Here is a 15591-nt window from a genome sequence, read left to right as displayed (position 1 = left end):
CACATCTTAATGGCAGTGATAATACAAAAGTTGGGATTGGTAATGGAGATAAAAGGAGTTAGCCTTCTAAGATCCATGTCTTGTCCACGGAGTAGAAAGAAACTAATTTGAAGTATACTGAAATAATATCTGTCTATCTACTGAATATATAATGCATATATGTTTTTCATTTATCTTTTGTGTGTACATATACATAGAAATTTTCTGTCTCTTTCTCTCATTGATGTTTTTTCTCTTTAAGATTTAGCTTATTCACAGATATGCTATCTAATTTAGAGTGGATTGATACAGCAATTGGAATATTTATGAAAAATCCTGCTCTGTTTACAGCAGGGATCCCTCATCAATAAACATTTATCAGGCAACATATTTTCCTGTTGCTACTGATGCTGTATCTGTTTTATGATCTAAATAAAGATTTTAAGTCTGTGTTGATAATCTGGCACCTTTCAAATGCATTACATTCACTTGAAAGAACAAGAATAAACTAATAAAAACTTACATAAAAAAGTGACAACTCGCAGTTTAACTAGAACCCAAACAACTTTATGGCAACTGGTGCCTTGTTCCCCAACCTAAGATACAAATTTCCATACATATTTAGATATTCTTGCTAACTGGCATGTTGAAGTTTGTGGTAGGGTTCTGACCTTGTGAAAATCTGTAAGGACATATAAAACAATAGTAATAAGGTAGCAGTGACAGGGCAAAGGAACATCACAATTCCTGGAGGATAGAATGAAAAATTATCTGACTGGATGGTTCTAGGGGGCCCAATTCTTAGAGTTACCCGATTCCCCTCTAGCACAGAGCTCTCATTGACTTACGGTGAAACTCTGAACTTGAAGAGAAAATTGGAGTCAGGAGAATTGAGAGCATTCTTATGCCCTTTCTTTGCAATAATTTTAAAGGACATATGTCTTTCAAATAATTCTGTTGGATTTGATTTCAGGCAATAAGAGGTCAGTAAATATATTTATGATAGAAAGACGAGATAGAAATATATTAAGGGGAAAACCCCAAGTCACAGCAATAAACTTCTCTCACAGAACATAAAAAGGAATACCTTCAGAGGAGCTTAAATCAGCAACCCTTGGAAATGTGTAAAGTTTCAGTTCACACAGTTTGTTTTCTCTCTCTTTTTAAAAAATCTAACATAAAACAATCTTTGACAGCTTGTCAGAAATCATTTATTAGTTTACCACGTTCTACTTATAATTCAGTTCAATTGAAGGAAAGGTTTAGAGAGGCATGTTTATATGATGGTTTTGGCCTCCCCTATACTTAGGGTGACTCATGACCTGTGAGAATCGATGAATCTTTATTAAATACATTCACAGCTTGCTCCCTCCAATGCCTCTCCGAGCACCTTATGTACACTTGGACCATGGAACTGACAACGCTTACTTTCACTGCATGCTGAGCTCCTTAAGGGCAAAGATTACTTCTTCACTCAGCTCTGTATCTCTGGCACCTAGCAGGGTACTGGCTCCAAGTGGAAATCAATCAAAGTTTCCTAAATAAATAAATGATTAAAGAAAACTTAAGTTGAAGGTGGAATGTGGTATGTTGTCTCATCTCTTCTAATCTGTGAAGGAATAACTGGTTTTTGACAAAGAGGATCATAAACTTGTTTGTTTGGAAGATAAGATCAAGAAGAATGAGAGAGGGAGTGATACATAAGAGACTGTGTTAGGAGATAATAAAGGTTTAGAGGTCAGCATCCATTAACTCAGACATTTATTCCTGATTATATGTACTACCAAATATTCAGAATTGCAAATTAGGGTAGTGACAGACATTTACATGGCAGGGATAGAGTGTTGAGGAAGGCATTCATTACAAAACATATCTTCAGGAGGAGGAAGACAAAACATTAACCTCCTGCTCTTGTCGGTATATAAACAGACAAGGGAATTGGATGCTGATAAATGCTATAGAGAAGATAAAAGGGGGTAAAGAGTCATGGAGGCATCAGAGCTTAATGCTGTCTGGGAATTGCTCTCTGAAGAGGTGACCTTTGATTGGAGAAAGAAGCAGTCATGTGAAGATATGGGCAAAGTGTTTTTGAAACAGGGAGAACAGCAAGTGGAAAGGTCTGATGCTACACATGTTAAAAATACAGGAAAAATACCACTGTGGATGAGTTTGTCCAACAAGTGGCAGAGTGAGTAGATATCAAAAAGAGGGATATATATATATATATATATATATATATATATATATGTTAATATAATAGGGTTTAGAGGTTTTTACACATAAGACTATTTACTGGTGTATATGTGTATATATATATATATATATAATGTAATATATATATTACTATTTACTGGCATATATGTACAGGTACTAATTATTAAGGTGTTGAAATATCTCCATACTACTTGATTAACAGTCACTGGCCAAAACCCTCAAAAAGCCCACTTTGATGACTTCGGTCTGTACCTGGGACCTCATCGCTCTCTTCATGATTTGGCAACTCAAGGGTAGCTGAGATCTACAAGAGGCAGCCCCTAGGACCCAGCTTCCGCATCACCTGTGCACAGGCTGACCTTTAGTGTACACGCTGTGCCCAGTGATACCTATTTTGAACATCACATCTGACTTGGGACAATGGTGGGGGAGATTAGTAGATTTTATTCAAAGAGCAATGGGAAGCTATTGAAGGTGTTTACATAAAAGAGAACAATGACCTGGTTTAAATTTTAGAAAGATTACTCCAGCCACTAGATTGAGGGTACACAAGTAGTAAGAGGAATTAGAAATCTGAGCTCAGGCAAAAGTGAGAGGCAACGATGGCTTAGATTAGAATTGAGGTGATAGAGAAATGGACCAATCAGATTCAGGATGTAATTTAGAGACAGAGCTTTTTTTTTAATTAATGTTTGAGATATGGGATTGGAAAACCAAAGAGGAACCTAGAGTGATTCTTAATTTGTTAATCTGAACAAATGGGTGTGTAATAATGCATTTGATTGAGGTTGAAAAAAGCATGGGGAGTCAGGAGCAACTTTTTAGAGAGTTAGGAATCTACAGTTACACTTTCACCAAGCTAGGTTTGAAATATATTTTAGAGATCCACTTGGAAATGTTGAGTTGGCAATTGGGTATTTAGGGGTAGGGTCCAGCAGCAGAGAAATAAAATAAATTCTGTACATAGAGAATATTGGAGAAGGAAATGGCAACCCAACTCCAGTACTCCTGCCTGAAAAATCCCATGGAATAGAGGAGCCTGGTGGGCTACAGTCCATGGGGCTGTGAGGAGCCAGACACGACTGAGTGACTAAACAATAAAGCATATACACTTAGGGATTATGAGAACGAGATTAACAAATAAAACAGCGTTTGAATCTGCTGGAATTTCTCTGTCCTTATTCACCACAGATAGGGCACATGTAGACAAGAAGAAAGGAGGGCCAAGATTCCAACATTTACGTAAACAGGATAATCCAATAAAGGGGACAGACAAGGAGACACTAGTGGGGCAGGTGCACAACCAGATACATGATGTCTTTGAATAAAATAAAATAGGAAGTAAATATCTAAAATATGACTTACCTTGAGCTTCAGAGTCTGATATTTTCCCCTAGAATTCCTCCTTCTCAATTTCAGTAACAGTGCCATCCCCACACAGTCTTTGCTGAGAGCATCACCATTTAATCAAAAACCACATTTCCTGGTCTTCCTTCTACCTAAGAAGCCATGGAACTAAAATCCTGGTCAGTGAAATGTGACCAGCATGATGTGGTATTGCATGTAATATCTGGGTCAGATTCTTCAGGAAGTGCTTGCTCTTTGCACTCACTTGCTAGACAATGGAGATAGCAGGTGTGGCTGCTTTGAACCCAGACATGGAATGGTCCTGTTGAGGAGGGCTGCTCCATAGGATTGGCTGAGGACTACCAACTTAGGGACTGTTATATAGAAAAAAAAATACATAAATTTCTGCCTCATTTAAGCCTCTGTAATTAAAGATGTCTTTGTTACAGCATTTCATCCATACACTAATTTAATAGATAAGGTTGCTGGTATTAATATCTTGTAGGGCTTATCATTAGGGGACCCCTTACCTGGAAGTCTTCCCAGGTGGCACTAGTGGTAAAGAACCTGCCTGCCAATGTAGGAGACATAAGAGACGTGGGTCTGAGCCCTGGGTCAGGAGGATCCCCTGGAGAAGGGAATGCCAGCCCACTCCAGTATTGTTGCCTGGAGAATCCCATGGACAGAGGAGCCTGGTGGGCTACAGTCCATGGAGTCAGAGTCAGACACTACTGAAGCGATCTAGCACTGGAAGGAGTTCTTCATTGTACCAATATTTACTGACCTATGCATGAGGTTCCAGGAATCATTTCAATCACCTGGGACACACCAGTGAACAAAACAGACAAAAAACCGCAGCCCTCATTGAACTCACATTGTAAACAGGGTTTTCTTTCTAAGATTAACTCTTTTAACCTCTTCTTCTTAATCATTTACATTCTTCCTTTTTGTTGGCTGCTGCTTCTTACTGACAACAGAGAGGTCCAAGCTGCCTTTTCCTATTCCTTACAGATAAAATTAAGTAAAATCTACTCTGTGGAGAAAACTTTTCTTGAATTTCATTAAGCAAGTTAAGCCCTCCAACCTCTGAACATTAAAAATACTTTCCAACAACAGCACAAATTTTCTATTAATTTTCACAGTATACTTGTATTCTGTTTTTTTATACATTCCTATATAAACTACTAGATTTTTCATAAACCTAGTGTTAGTAACGTTATGACCAGCCTAGACAGTATATTAAAAAGCAGAGACATTACTTTGCCAACAAAGGTCCATCTAGTCAACGCTATGGTTTTTCCAGCAGTCATGTATGGATGTGAGAGTTGGACTATTAAGAAAGCTGAGCACTGAAGAATTGATGCTTTTGAACTGTCGTGTTGGAGAAGACTCTTGAGAGTCCCTTGGACTGCAAGGAGATCCAACCAGTCCACCCTAAAGGAGATTAGTCCTGGGTGTTCATTGGAAGGACTGATAGTGAAGTTGTAACTCCAATACTTTGGCCACCTGATGTGAAGAACTGACTTATTTGAAAAGACCCTGATGCTGGGAAAGATTGAAGGTGGGAGGAGATGGGGACGACGTAGGATGAGATGGTTGCATGGCATTAATGACTCAATGGACATGAGTTTGAGTAAACTCCGGGAGTTGGTAATGGACAGGGAGGCCTGGCAAGCTGCAGTCCATTGGGTCAGAAAGAGTTGGACACGACTGAGCGACTGAACTGAACTGAACTGAATGTTAGTAACTCAGTTGTGTCCAACTCTTTGTGAGTCCATGGACTGTAGCCCTCCAGGTTCCTCTGTGCATGGCATTCTCCAGGCAAGAATACTAGAGTGGGTAGCCATTCCCTTCTCCAGGGGATCTTTCCAACTCAGGGATTGAACTCAGCTCTCCTGCATTGCAGGCAGATTCTTTACTATCTGAGCCACCAGAGAAGCCCCATATACTTAGGGCAGTGATGTATTCAATTTTTTAACCTCCATGTGCATGTGTAACGTGCTCAGAATACACTGGTTGAATAAGTGATCCAAGTACTATCATTCAGGTTGGTGATGGACAGGAAAGCCTGGTGTGCTGCAGTTCATGATGTCGCAATGGTAGGACACAACTGAGCAACTGAACAGACTGACTGACTATCATTCAATCTCTCTTATATTTTATCACTTTTTTGTTGATTTATTCAGTTATTCCATCTGCTATGAATATGTCTTCGGTCTGGTATACAAGGATTTATGCATTCAGAGGGCATGTAGAGAAGGAAAGAAAGAAAAATGAAAACTTGAACTGAAACTCTCATTATTTAGATCTTTTATCATTTTACAGTTAGAACTGGACATGGAACAACTGACTGGTTCCAAACTGGGAAAGGAATACAACAAGGCTGTATATTGCCACCCTGTTTATTTAACTTATATGCAGAGTGCATCATGTGAAATGCCAGGTTGAATGAATCATGAGCTGGAATCTTGATTGCTGGGAGAAATACCAACAACCTCAGATATGCAGATGACACCACTCTACTGGCAGAAAATAAAGAGGAACTCAAGAGCTTCTTCTTGATGAGGGTGAAAGAGGAGAGTGAAAAAGATGTCTTAAAACTCAGCATTCAAAAATCAGAGTTCATGGCATCTGGTCCCATCAGTTCATGGCAAATAGAAGGAGGAAAAGTGGAAGCAGTGACAGACTTTATTTTCCTGGGCTCCAAAATCACGGTGGACGGTGACTGCAGCCATGAAATTAAGAGATGCCTGCTCCTTGGAAGGAAAGCTATGACAAACCTAGACAGTGTATTAAAAAGCAGAGACATGACTTTGTCAACAAAGTTCTGTCTAGTCAAGATTATCCTTTTTCTAGTAGTCATGTACGAAAGTGAAAGTATGTGTTCGTTGCTCAGTCATGTCCAACTGCTTGCAACCCCATAGCCTGCAGGCTGCCAGGCTCCTCTGTACATGGAATTCTCTAGGCAAGAATAATGGAGGAGTTGCTATTTTCTTCTCCAGGGGATCTTCCAAACCCAGGGATCAAATCTGGTTTCCTGCATTTCAGGCCGATTCTTTACCGTCTGAGCTACCAGGGTATTCTGTGGCTCCAGAGTGTCCACCAGGGTATATGAATGTGACAGCTTGACCATAAAGGAGGCTGAGTGCTGAAAAATTGATGCTTTCAGATTGTGGTGCTGGAGAAAACTCTTGAGAGTCCATTGGGCAGCAAGGAGATCAAACCAGTCATCCAAAAGGAAATCAACTTTCAATATTCATTGGAATCACTGATGTTGAAACTCCAATAATTGACCCACCTGATGTGAAGAGCCAACTCATTGGAAAAGACCCTGATGTTGGGAAAGACTGAGGGCAGGAGGAAAAGGGGCAACAGAGGATGAGATGGTTGGATGGCATCACCGACTCGATGGACTTGAGTCTGAGTCAACTCTGAGAGATAGTGAAGGACAGAGGAGCCTGATGTGCAGCAGTCCATGGGGTCACAGTGAATCTGACATGACTCAGTGACTAACTAAAAAAAAAAAAAAATTAATATTTTAAATGACATACAGAGAGTACTGACACTGCTGGATTTCAACCTGCCAACAACAGAGACTGATTCTGAGCCACCAATATGGTACCATTGCTTCAGAAGATAAACTGGGCAGCCAATGGCAATTTGATTATGTAAGCATATTCCAGAAGCAGGCAGTTTCAGGCAGCACATATCCAAGGGCTTATGATGTGTTTGATATGCTGGCCTGCAATCCCATAAAACACATCACACTAAACAACTGACTTCACAGCAAATACAGTTCATAAAAGGACCCGCAACTGTGGTATCAGCCAACCGTATTGCATACTATACTCCCAGGAAGCTGTCTGTCAAACAGAGCTTTGCAACAACCTTAAGAAGACAGAGCTAAGGCTCCAGATTGGAGGAAATACTTTTCAGAGTTATGACAGCATCCTCCAGGACACAATGTGTACCTTGAATCAATGAGCTTTATCTGCTACCTTTTCCCCAGTAGGAAGACTACCTGGGTTCAAGAGGCTCAAATGTTCCCACTCACCATCACTTCCAGTGGCTCACTTGGGGAATACATGCTTCTTGTCCCCACAACTCTGGATGGAGTAGGCTTAGAGGTCCTGGTCCCCAGAGGGGAATACATGCCAGAAGCCATATCAGGGGTATCACTGCATTGTAACCCTGACTTCTAGCAGGGTGCTTTGGGTCCCTTGTGTTCAAGGACTTCCATGAAAGAAGGTACATTGTCATCTTGGGTTACTCATCATTGATTGTCAGAAAGTTGGTAGATGCACAATGAAGACATGGATATACTGAGTATACAAGTCATCCACTTGGCTTTTTATTCAGTTCAGTCGCTCAGTCATGTCTGACTCTTTGTGAACCCATGGAGTGCAGCATGCCAGGCTTCCCTGTCCATCACCAACTCCCAGAGTTTTCTCAAACTCATGTCCATCGTGTTGGTGATGCCATTCAACCATCTCATCCTCTGTTGTCCCCTTCTCCTCCTGCTTTTTATTATTTTACCCAGTTATCATTGTGAGAGGTCATAGTAATCACAGCCTGTTATGGGCTGAACTGTGTCCCTCCCATATGTTGAAACTCTGGCCCCCATGTGACGTTAAGACAGAGACTCTGAGGAAGTGGTAAAATGATGGATGGAATTCTATTCTGACTGGATTGGTACACTTCTAGAAGAGGAAGAGACACCATCTATCTCACTCTTTCTCTCCACATGTGCACAGAGAAAAGGCCAGAAAAGATCACAGACAGAAGGTAGTCATCAGCAAGACAAGAAAAGAGGCCTCATGAGAAACCAGCTCTGATGGAATCTTGGTCTTAGACTTGCTGGCCTCCAGAACTGTGAGGAAATAAATGTTTGTTGTTTAAACCGCTCACTCTGTAGTATTCTATCATGGCAGCCTAGGAAGACTACTATATAACCTTAGAAGGGCATGACTGGGAATTAGAGAGAGAAAGAGAGAGAGAGAGAGAGAGACTGTAACGTCGCCAGCAAAGCCAGTGCCTCAAGCAGAGCTGTCTCCTAAGCAGCAGAGCTGGCTCCCTCGTCGGATCGGCTGTGACTCCGGGCTGTCGCTTGCTTCCATCATCCTTCTCCTCTAAATTTCCTCTAGGAAGAGAAGAGCTCCAGAGGACACGGGTGGAGAAGCGGTTTTGAGCAGCACACGACGTGCCTGCGGCCAACAGGGAGAGTCCCCTGTCAGATCCGTGGCCCCAAACGCTAAGCGTATGGTCCGTCAACTCTCTCCCGCTGTCGGTTTGTTAGAGGTGGCCCCAACTGCGGAGAACTACCAACGGCAAGGCTGCCCGCTTCGGGCAGAAGCCTGTATTTCATATCTGTCGGAGGCAGAACCAAAAGGGCCTGGCCAATCTGGTTCCACACAGGACGCCTCTGAAGGGCCACTTCAGTTCCTGAGCTTCCCACGGGGTTGGCTGAGGTACTCGGTCTCTGTCAAGCCTCCACTTCTCTAGGCAGTCCTGCTCCCCCTCCTCCCTCCGTAGGGATGATTTCAAGGTCACTTCCTAATAAACTTTCTGGGCAATAAACTATCTCGGAGTCTGCTTCCCAGACAACCCAAACTGTGACATGCTATGAATGACATCAGTGATACAAATTGTCACTTTGTCCAGACACTTTGAAATTACTGTTTAAGATTCCATGAGTAATGCTTCATATCAAATAACCAGATTAAACATTTTTCTTAAAAATCAGAATAAGGACATTTTATTTATTTTTTTAGGACATTTTAATATTTTTATTTTAAGGTTAGTATTAGATTTTATAATGTAGTAATAAACATGCTATCTAATAAATACATTAGATGATCATAATTATATAGGTAGATAGAAGAAGTGAAGAGGAACTAAAGAACCTCTTGATGGAAGTGAAAGAGCAGAGTGAAAAAGCTGACTTGAAACTCAACATTCAAAAAACAAAGACATGGCATCCAGTCTCATCACTTCATGGCAAATAGATGGGGAAACAATAGAAACAGTGAGAGACTTTATTTTCTTGGGCTCCAAAATCACTGCAGGTGGTGACTGCAGCCACGAGTTTAAAAGACACTCCTTGGAAGGAAAGTTAAGAACAACCTAGACAGCAGGTTAAAAAGCAGACACATTACTTTACCAAAAAAGGTTCATCTAGTTAAAGCTATGATTTTTCCAGTAGTCAGGTAGGGATGTGAGAGCTGGGCTATGAAGAAAGCTGAGCACCAAAGAATTGATGCTTTTGAACTGTGGGTTGGAGAAGACTCTTGAGAGTCCCTTGAACTGCAAGGAGATCCAACCAGTCCATCCTAAAGGAGCTCAGTCTTGGGTGTTCATTGGAAGGACTGATGCTTAAGCTGAAACTCCAATACTCTGGCCACCTCATGCGAAGAGCTGACTCACTGGGGGAAAAAACACACACACACGCATAATGCTGGGAAAGACTGAAGGCAGGAGGAGAAGGGGATGACAGGATGAGATGGTTGGATGGCATCACTGACTCGATGGACGTGAGCTTGAGCAAGTTCCGGGAGTTGGTGATGGACAGGGAGGCCTGGCGTGCTGCAGTACATGGGGTTGCAAAGAGTGGGACACAACTGAGAGACTGAACAGAATAAGTATATTAGATAATTTATCATTTACATCTAATGATAAGATGATGCTTCTGACTGTTAGATAAAAGATAGAAATTCATTAAAGTGGAAAACTAATAAAAAACAAGTTCATTTTGTCAAAAGAATTTAACTTTGAAGTTTTAAGCATTCTAATATGAAATGTACAAATCTACTTAATTGCGTCTTAACAATTGTATTAAAACAGTCCATGAGGTGGTAACTGCAAAATGTATTTATGACATGGCAGATTTTCACATATGAGATGTGTCAATTTTCTAAGAACAAAGAACTTCCTTGATTATTGTAGTTAGGCAGTTTGAGGGGTGGTCTGGCTGAATGGGATGCAAACTGTTCTCTAAACTCCATCCCAGGCATCCCCAGGAGAGCTCACAAATATGCTACAAGATAACCACAGAGACTTTTCAACTACTGCACATGCCTGTAGGTACAAAGTACACACAAAATAACCACAGGAGCTTCTCCAAGTAACCTTAGGCACTGAGGAGTCCAGTAAGGGCTAGTAAATATTTTACATCTAATTATAACAGACTGGATTATGGACATAAACAACACAGCCTGCTGTTATATAAATTACAGTTATCAGTTGGCCTTATGTAAATGCCCCATTTCCATTCTCTTTCATTTATTGGTGGTGGGCACAAGCCCTACTTTGCACACACCATAACCAAAATGAGGAAAGGGGAATTATGAAAATGGGAAGCCAAGAGGGATTAGAACAAAAGATGAGGTGGGCTCTTTTGGGGTCGCTCTACTTCTATGCCTTGGGAGTGTCTGTCTAATAAAAAATCTGTCTGCTTAAGCTGAGCTGAGCTGATCTGTAACTTGTTTTTCTACATCCTTTGGTCCATTGCTCCAAATATTTGTTGTGACTTATGAGGTATTTGACAAAGGTTTCTGTGTAGAAAGAATCCATACAAACAAAATAAGGCATATACCACAGCTTCACAATGCTTCAATGTGTGAATAAAACTCTCTTAGGATTGGCTATATGTATTATTTGATTTTTATTTTTCACCATAACTAAGACATTATAGTCTCAACAAGTCTGAACTTGCTTCACTGGACTATGTAGACTCAGTGGGTTCTGCACTCATTTCTTTGGTTTCATATTTGGAGTAGTGGTGGTGTTAAAAACAAAAAGGTCAAAATGTCAATAATCTAAATACAGATAGAAATAATAGACTTAGAATATTTGAGTTTTCAGGGCACTAAGATTGCACCTAGCCTGGTATTGCACAAGCCAAATACCTCTAACTCACGACAGAGGACAGTAACCAGGTATTGGAAAATAAAGTGTGGGCGGACACATAGCAAGCTGAGGAGAGTCTATTCTATCTAAAAGCAATGAAATACAATTTTAAAAAGATAGACTAATATTTCCACAAATCTTAGTCAGTGTGGTAACACTGATGACCCATATTAGTCCACCCAAACTCATTTTTTTTTAAACTGATGAGATTTTTTTTTTTTAACTGATTCCTGAGTATAGTGATAGTAGAAGCTGTAAAATTGAAAATAAATTTTTTCATAAGAAATTTTAAGGGAATGGTCTGGAGATGGAATTAAAAAGTCTCCTGACACCCAATTTGGAGTTGTTTCTCCCAGAGGTTAGCATCTTTGAGTTTGTACAACATTTGCTCTCTTCAACTGGATATTCCCAAATTTCATTCAAGATTCAACAATTATTTCCAAATGCAACTGTGATGTATTAGATTATGTTATAGTTACTACGGTCTCAGCCTCTTAGAAATATGAGAAACGAGATATTCTTTCCTGGGGCATCCAGATTGTAAGGCAAATTATGATACATAACGTCAAAAAGAAATTCTGTTTATATACTTCCATTGGTGAAAAATAATTTCTGTTTGAGCAATTCTGTTAATTTTCCCATGTGGTGGTATTTTTAGTTTCTAAGTCAGGCATGTCGATGTACAAGGGGGGAAAAAAAGCAATTTACAGCTCTGCAAAGAAATATAGCCTCTTCCACCTCATTTGTGTTTCATCTTGATTATCAACACATTTGTCATCCCCCTGTAATTTATTCATTATTTTTACCAGAGGAATATGAAGGGAAAAAAGAAGATAAGTGCACTTGTCAAAATGTAAAACAGATGCTCTAACAATGATTGGAGACAATTAATGTTCTCAGGAAAAAGCAACAGGCTGGGTTTGTGTTTTAGCTTCACATTTTTACAGCAAACAGACTTGGGGAAAATGCAAATGTGAAATAAAGGTTTTTATTTCCCAAGCAAAGGAAAACAGTATTCTCTGACTACATTGTTGTGCATTTTGGTTATGATCTGACAGTTTAGATCTTTTCAGCAAAATCATTAAGAACAATGGGAGCAAAACGCAAATGAGCAGCTTTGAAGAGTGATTCAAAGAATCATCCTTTGGAATCACCAAATTGAAAATGTCCTATGACTGAAAAGGCTGGCAGGGTGGTGGACTGACAAGCAGAATGAAGATAAATGTTTGTGTCTGATCACACTTTAATTCCACCTGGACACAACAGAGTAAGAGTGCCTCCACTCACCTTTGCAATATTTCCCTTTGTTCTTTCTTTTATTGGAGACATTTCAGTTCTGCCACCTTTTGGACTCTGACACTAATTTCCTCCACCTTGTCTAGCAACCTACTCCTATAATCTTACTCTAGACCAGTAAAATCAATACAATGTCATTCCCTGATCATTACCTCCTACCCCTATAACTCATTTATCCTTTCCACTCACTCCAGTGCTTCCATTTTAGCAAGTTTTCAGTCATGTGGAATTAACTAAATATTTGTTGGAAGGACTGATCCTGAAGCTGAAACTCCAATACTTTGGCCACCTGATGCGAAGAATCGACTCATTGAAAAGATCACGATGCTTGGAAAGATTGAAGGTGAGAGGAAAAGGGGACAACAGAGGATGAGATGGCTGGATGGCATCACTGACTCAATAGACATGAGTTAGAGTAAGCTCCGGGAGTTGGTGATGGACAGGAAAGCCTGGCATGCTTCAGTCCATGCGGTCACAAAGAGTCGGACATGACTGAGCGACTGAACTGAACTGAAACAATATCTGATTATCCTCTGCTTTAAGATTCCTGGGAGGATCATACCACCCCAGATTCAGGACTGGCCTCTCTTCAAGTTATGACCATAAATATCAATGTGCCCTCAACATTGACAACCAATCTAATGTGTTAGGATATGCTATGTGGAAAATACACACAATGACTCAACAGAAGTTTACTTCTCATTGACGCAACAGTCCTAGGTGAATCTGATGGTTAGCTCACAAGACCTAAATAGATCATGCTGTTTAGTTGCTAAATCATGTCCGATTTTTTGCAACCCTATGAACTGCAGCACGCCAGGCTTCTCTGTCCTTCACCATCTCCCAGAGCTTGCTCAAACTCATGTCCATTGAGTCAATGATGCCATCCAACCATCTCATCCTTTGTACCCCCTTCTCCTCTTGCCCTCAGTCTTTGCCAGCATCAGGGTCTTTTCCATATGGGTCATAAGACCTCCAACTCAGAGCAGACCTAACTGGTGATCCTGGCACAGGGACTTCTTCCAGCTTCTGGGTTTGCCTCACCAGAGACTTGGTTGTTGCTGGTGCCCAGCTGGCACAGAGGAAAGAGAGGGCGTAGAGAGGGCTTCTCTGCTTCTGAGACGTCTTTTGTGAGGGCGGCGCACGACCCTTCTGCATACAGGCTGCTAGAGAGCTCATTTTATAGCCACACCTGAAAACTGCAGTCCAATTCTCTGACCAGGCAGAAGAGGACAAATCAAAAAGTATCTTGATGAACAGCTGACAATCTCCACCACATATTTTACTCTAAGTTCCTGAGACTGTATTTTTATACTCTTAGAGAAAACTATTACTTCTCTCTCTTCAAACCTCAAACCTCCGAAAATGAAGTAGCTTCATTGAGAAGGCAGATACGATCAGATGAGGGATGTACCTGATGAAATACAGCAGATGAGATGTATACAGTCAGATGCGAGTGGCCATCTACTTTCCACCTTCTGAGCTGCCCTTGAGCCCAGGTACTTTTTTCTACTTCCCTCATAACAGAGTAAACATCCCTGCGAGATCTAAACACAAAACCCGCTTTTTGTTCCCTAGGCACAATTTCCTGTATATCTCACAAGCATTTCACCCCTGCAATTATCTTTTTTCTAACTTCCATTGTCAATTTCTTCTGTTGGACTAATACCAATAGTAGCAAACGTGCCTATCACCAAACATCACTTAGATTTATCAGTTCAGTCCAGTTCAGTCGCTCAGTCATGTCCGACTCTTTGCGACCCCATGAATCGCAGCATGCCAGGCCTCCCTGTCCATCACTTAGATTTATACAAGTAAGCAAAAAAAAAAAAAAAAAAAAAAAAAAAGTCTTTACCCACATCTCTTTCCATTTATTGCCTCATTTCTCTACTACCCTTAATAGAATATTGGTAAAACTTTTGAATACATTATTATTTCTATACTTGTACCTCCCATCTGGATAACCCTTTAATAGGGATTTCATTCAAATCATTTCGACAAAACAGTGCATATCAAAGACACCAATGATCTATGTCTGGTTCATGTCCATGCTATGAGAGTGTCCTTGGACTGTCTCTAGTAACATCAGACATGCATCATCTAGCAAAACAAGTTTAACATGGTTCAGAGTAAGGAACACATCTATTTACTTTCTAAATTAATTGAGCATCTGAGTAGTATTTTCCCAAGATTATTCTAAATATATTTTACTCACTTATATTCTGATATTAGGTAAACCTAATGATTTTCCAAAGGACAACCAATGTTTCTTTGGTAAAAATGGCATACCTCACACCACTATAATAATATTTTACAGACAAGGGAGACTTCCATTTTGTTTCCAGGTATCTCTTAGAGTCATTACAGGAACAATATCAGATGATTTGGTTGCCTCAATAAGAACATCATTCAGGTTCATGGGGTGGTGGCATTCTTCAACTCAATATCATAAATGAACATTCATACATACTTATCACTGACCTATGTGCTTCAGATCATAAATAAAACTGAGCCCAAGGAAACTAACCTGAAGGAGATAGTAAACATATATTCATCCTACAAAAACTGAGAAAGTACTTCTTGTGAGACTGGTTCCATGTAAATTATGGCAGATTGTATTTTTTAAATGCAGCTAAAATATGTGCTCTTCCTACATGGTCTTCACATACTTTGAGTCTATTTCTCTGTCCCCTTGAAATCTGGGGACTTCCCTTGTGGCTCAGAGGGTAAAGCGTCTGCCTACAATGCAGGAGACCTGGGTTCCATCCCTGGGTCAGGAAGACCCCCTGGAGAAGGCAATGGCAACCCACTCCAGTACTCTTGCCTGGAAAATCCCATGGACTGAGGAGC

This window comes from Dama dama, chromosome 12 (genome assembly GCF_033118175.1).
Source record: "Dama dama isolate Ldn47 chromosome 12, ASM3311817v1, whole genome shotgun sequence".
NCBI lineage: Eukaryota > Metazoa > Chordata > Mammalia > Artiodactyla > Cervidae > Dama > Dama dama.
The sequence above is the reverse complement of the archived record's forward strand: the minus strand, read 5'-3'. Positions refer to the sequence as shown.